A 6,525-nucleotide genomic window follows, 5' to 3' on the forward strand; every position below is an offset into this window, starting at 1 on the left:
ACTTTAGTCATCAATAAGTCTGCTTCGTGTCTATCCACACGTCTGAGCAGAACCATATCTAAGTTTCTCTTATACAACACATCACCATTTAGGTAGAAGTTTCCAGCCAATCTCCTCAAAGTCTTCTTATCTTTCAAAGATGCCCCAGGCGGGTAAACCTGACTTTGGAGGAAACTCTTGATGTCAAAATACCACGACTTCTCATCTTTGATCTCTTCAACAACAAACACATGAGCTGGCCTATCAAGACGCATTACAGTTAAATTAGGAACTTCATTCCAAAACTTCACTACAATCATTGAAGTCAACGTTGCAAGAGCATCTGCCATCCGGTTTTCATCTCAAGGGATATGATGAAACTCAACCTTTGTAAATAAATTTGAAATCCTCCTCGCATAATCTCTATACGGTATCAAACCGGGTTGATCCGTCTCCCATTCTCCTTTGATATGATTCACAACCAAAGCTGAATCGCCATATACGTCAAGATGCTTGATTCTGAGATTAATGGCTTCTTCAAGCCCCATAATGGAAGCTGCATACTCAGCCATATTATTTGTACACTTTAAAGTCAATCTATCTATAAATAAAAAATGTGTGCCTTGAGGGGTAATAATCACTTCCCCAATGCCATTACCATATAGATTAACATCTCCATCAAATACCATGCCCCAATGAGAACTAGTTTCTGGCCCTTCTACAAGCAATGGTTCATCACAATCTTTCATTTTCAAGTACAAGAACACTTCATCAGGAAAATCATACTGCACTGACCGGTAGTCTTCAATTGGTTGGTGAGCCAAATGGTCAGCTAAGACACTACCTTTAATCGCTTTTTGAGATCGGTATTCAATATCATACTCGGATAACAACATCTGCCAACGGGAAATCCTCCCAATTAAAGCAAGCTTCTCAAAAATATACTTGATTGGATCCATTTTGGACATCAACCAAGTAGTATGATTCAACATATACTGGCGCAGACGCTTAGCAGCCCAAGCCAATGCGCAATAAGTCTTTTCAAGCATAGAATGTTGAGTCTCACAGTTGGTGAACTTCTTACTAAGGTAGTAAATAGAATATTCTTTCTTTCCAGTTTCGTCTTGCTGACCTAGAACACAACCCATACTTTATTCAAGCACCGTGAAATACATGATCAACGACCTTCCTTCAATAGGCGGAGACAAAATCGGAGGCTCAAGCAGATATTCTTTGATACTATCAAAAGCTTTCTGGCAATCTTCGATCCTATCACAAGATTGATCTTTCCGAAGAAGCTTGAATATAGGTGCACACATGGCAGTCATGTGCGAAATGAATTTTGAAATATAATTCAAGCGGCCGAGAAAACCTCTGACTTTCTTCTCAGTTTTAGGCGCAAGTATTTCTTGTATTGCTTTGACCTTGGCATGATCAACTTCAATACCTCTCTCGCTGACAATAAAGCCCAACAACTTACCAGAACGAACACCAAATGTACATTTATTGGGATTCAAGCAGAGTTTGTATTTCCTTAAATGCTAGAATAGCTTCAATAAATACTCGACATGTTCTTCTTCATCACTGGATTTAGCAATCATATCATCGACATAGACTTCGATCTCTTTATGCATCATATCATGAAAAAGAGTGGTCATGGCTCTATGGTATATTGCACCAGCATTCTTTAAATCGAAAGGCATCACTTTATAACAGAATGTTCCCTAGGGTGTAATGAATGTGGTCTTCTTCATATCTTCGGGTGCCATCTTGATCTGATCATAACCGGAAAATCCGTCCATAAACGAAGAGACTTTGAATTTAGTTCTATTATCTACCAACATATCAATGTGTGGCAGAGGGAAGTCATCTTTCGGACTAGCTGTGTTCAAATCTCTATAATCAACACACATTCGGACTTTTCCATCCTTTTTAGGAACAAACACAATATTGGCCACCCATTACGGATATTCAGCAGTAATAAGGGAACCGACATCAATCTGCTTCTGCACTTCTTCTTTGATCTTTACTCCCATATCAGGGTGAGTCCTCCTCAATTTTTTCTTGACCGACGGGAATTCTGGCTTCAACGGCATTCTATGCTCCACAATCTCAGAATCCAAACCAGGCATGTCTTGATAGGACCAAGCAAACACATCTGAATACTCTCGGAGAAGATCAATCAACGCCTTCTTAACCTCTGGACACAGTTGAGATCCAATCTTGACTTCCTTTACATCATCTTCGGAACCCAAGTTGACTAACTCAATCCGCTCTTCGAACGGCTGGATAGCTTTTTCCTCGTGCTCAAGTTGATGAGATAGGTCATCAGACACTTCTTCATCAATCTCTTCCTCAACCTCAAACACAGGGAACTCAAAGTTTGGAGAAGGAGTAGGATCATTGTATTCAATGGGTTTTGAAACCAACCTGCATAATGATTTGACATTTTGATTTTACAGAAGTGAATTGTGACCAAATATTATGCAGATGGACAATTATTATTTATTTATGTTTTTTGTGATTACCATTTTCGGAAAAGGAAAAAGTAAAAAATAAAAACATCTAGATGTGGATGAATAGAATTGCATTTTATTGATGATAATTTGAAAAATGCCCAACAATGTTCACTTCTCCCTTAGGCATAGGAGAAGGATTTTTCTTAAAGTAATTAAAAATAAAATTACTTAGAACGATGGACAATAACAGGAATATCAACAGCAACCCAATTGTTGCACGTCTTGCCATGCATCACAAAGTTGGTGCAATCTTCATCTTCATCTCCTTCGATCAAAACATATGAGTGTTATTCATTACCATGGATGAACCCTCCGCTACGGAAACTCGGTTGCACTTCTTTAGCTCTAACATTAGACGACCCTCGCTGGAATCCCAATCCGGCTTTATTCTTTTTCTCGGAGACCTCTACCATACAACCCTACTGATCTGTACTTCCATCTTTAATAGCTTTCTGAGCATCCTTCAAAGAAGACATGGGTGCCCCAGTTTTATTCACTTCAGCAATAGACAAGGCTTGGAACGGAGTTTCAACCTCCTCCTCAGCTTTCACATATGAAAAAGACGACAAATGGCTCACCAAGAGCATTTTGTCTCCACCTACAATGACAAGCTTGCCATTCTTCACAAATTTCAATTTCTGGTGCAGAGTAGATGTTATAGCTCCAGCTTCATGGATCCATGGCCTTCCCAACAAGTAACTATAGGCCGGGTGGATATCCATTACTTGAAAAGTAATTTGAAAATCACTCGGACCTATCCTCACTGGAAGGTCCACTTCTCCTATGAAGGTTTTGCGAGAACCATCAAAAGCCTTGACGATAATGCCACTGCACCTCATAGGGGCGCCTTGGTAGGAAAATCTAGACAAAGTTGATTTAGGGAAGAACCAGTATCAACCAACACATTTGATAGTGCATCCTCCTTGCAATTCATCGATATATGTAATTCCAGATTATGATTTCTGCCTTCCTCAGGAAGCTCTTCATCACAAAAACTTAGATTGTTGCAAGAAGTAATATTAGCCACAATGTGGTCAAATTGATCCATAGTTACGTCATGCTCAACGTAGGCTTGTTCCAACACACTTTGTAATGCTTCTCTGTGCGCTTCAGAATTCATCAGCAGAGACAACACTGAAATCTTTGAAGGGGTTTGGATCAGCTGCTCCACCACATTAAACTTGCTCTTCTTAATTAATCTTAGTACCTCATCATCATCATTAGGCTTCAATTTAATGGATTCACCAGACTGACACATTGGAGCACTAACCAGGCTTATTGCAGGTACATCAACCTTCTTACCAACTGAAATTTCTTCTATCACTTCTTTCGGGAAAATAGGACCGAAAACTCTACTACTACATGTCACCTTTGCAATATCTGCAATATTCACAACAGAATTGGTCGTAGGCAACAAAACATCTTGACCATTTTCCATCATTATAGCATTATACTGATAAGGAATAACTCTATCGGATGCATACGAGACGGGGCCCACTAGCCGTATTACTAACGGCGATACCGATCTATTTGCATTGTTACTGCTGCTGCTATCAAATTGAATCATTACCCGCTCCGGGGTCTTAAACACTGGAACAATTACATTGACATCATTTATATCCCTTGACTATTGAATCTGGATTACATTCTCATCCATCAACCTTTGAATATCTCTCTTGACGATGACGTACCCTCGAGGGTTTACACTGCAAATTGCACAACCATCATGGTCGTGCTCACAATCACTGATGGTACACAAGGTCCTATGCATCTCTATCAAGGACCTACGAATACGTCGCACATTGAAGACTCGGAAATTTCCTGGGAAACCTTTTACCATATTGATATAGGAATTACGATGAGCGGGTAACGGATTGGCTTTTACATTCGATGCACGGTCCTCAAAGGATACCATCCCACTCTTCACAAGTTTCTGGACTTCATACTTCAACAAGTAATAATTCTCAATATCGTGGCCCGGAGCTCCTTGATGAAAGGCACAACGGAGTTCAGGCTTATACCACCACGGAAGTGGTTCTGGAATTTGAGGCGGATTTCTTGGTTGGAGTAGGTTCTTGAGAACCAAAGACGGGTAGAGTTCGGCATATGACATAGGAATAGGGTCGAAAGAGACCTTCTTCCTCTCGAAGTTTTGTTATTGATGATTATTTTTGGTGTTGTTGTAGTTGTTGGTTCTTTGTTACAGCTGTTGTTGACGTTGTTATTGAACTGGCATTGATTGATTGTTTGAAAATACCGGAATAACTGATGAAACTTGATGTTGATGCTGACGCGGTTGCAGATTTCTTTTGAGATGAGGCCTCATCTGCCTCCCTACTGATACTGCATTGGTTTCCCTTTCCTTCTTTTTAGAAAAACCACTTCCATACTTTCTACTAGATGTCACCTCTTCTTTAGACAACCGTCCCTCTCGGACTCCTTCCTCTAACCTCATCCCCATGTTTACCATTTTGGTAAAGTCACTAGGGGCTCTAGCGATCATTCGTTCGTAATAAAACGAACTTAGCGTCTTCAGGAAAATTTTGGTCATCTCCTTCTCTTCCAACGGAGGATTAATTTGAGCATCAAGCTCTCTCCACCACCTCTGGGCATACTCTTTGAATGTCTCTTTGTCCTTTTGAGACATAGACCTCAACTGGTCTTTATCATGCACCATGTCTACATTATACTTATACTGTTTCACAAAAGCTTCACCCAAATTATTAAACGTGCGAATACTTGCACTGTCTAGCCTCATGTATCATCTCAAAGCGGCACCAGTCATACTGTCTTGAAAGTAGTGAATCAATAACTGATCATTATCAGTTTGAGTTGACATTTTTCTGGAGTACATAACAAGGTGGCTAAGTGGACAAGTATTTCCCTTATACTTTTCAAAGTCAGGGACTTTGAACTTTATCGGGATCTTAACATTTGGTACCAAGCAGAGTTCAACAACACTCTTACCAAACAGGTCTTTTCCTCTCAATGTTTTCAACTCCTTGCGCAACTCAAGGAATTGATCCTTCATTTCATCCATTTTCTCATAAACATCAGGGCCCTCAGACGGCTCAGAATGGTAGATGTGTCTTTAACGCGAGGCAGAGTATGAACAATGGGAGGCGGCACAGACATGACCAGGCTAGATGTCGGCATATAAGCAAATGTGGGTGCAAACCCTTCAGGCATAAAAATCGGTGGCATCCCCCACAGGAATCCAGCAGGCATAGACGGACCAGATTGAGTAGCAGCAACAAGCACAATTGAGGTAGCAACCTCTGAGATGACATTCCTCCTCTGAGGAGGAGGAGTTACAGGAGTTGGAGAAGACTGATTCTGAGAAGCTAGAACAGACTCCATCATAGCAGTTAGACGAGCGATCTCATCCTTTAGTTCTCGGTTCTTTTTCTCTAAGTGCTCCATGATTATTGGTTGATTGACGCGAGTGTTGTATCGGTGAGTCAGCTTGGCTGAAGTACATAAGAATAACTGATAAGACATCTGGCGGAAGAAAACCTGCTTATAGAAATGATGCATGAAATGCAATGTTTTGCTTGTCTTTATTTTCAAGGAACATGTTGTTTTATTTGCAAATATATAATAACAATAGTAACAATTTGATTGACCATAAAATCTCTTTTATTCATATAATTTGGAAAGATTACACTGAGTACAATTTCAAAATACAAATACAAGAGAAAAGGAAACTAATCATCCTAAGGATCCCCTAACAACAGTGTCAGATGATTTGGCCGCAGACGCATACTTCCTTCGGATGCATCGAATCTCAGACTCAAAGGATGTCTTCATCTGAGCCTTCTCGAGGACAAGCTAATCAACAATCTTCTTCCAAGCGTCGGAAGGATGAGGAATACTATAGAAAGATGGACACTCTGGCTCTCTCTGTCTCTTCACTACTCGGTCTTCAAGAAGTTCAATAAGCGCGTCTTTGTCTTTCGAATCAAGCTGCAACTCGTCATGCTTTCTGCTCAAAGCATGGAATCGCTCTTCCCACATATCCTTCTCT

This window comes from Lathyrus oleraceus, chromosome 7 (genome assembly GCF_024323335.1).
Source record: "Lathyrus oleraceus cultivar Zhongwan6 chromosome 7, CAAS_Psat_ZW6_1.0, whole genome shotgun sequence".
Lineage (NCBI taxonomy): Eukaryota > Viridiplantae > Streptophyta > Magnoliopsida > Fabales > Fabaceae > Lathyrus > Lathyrus oleraceus.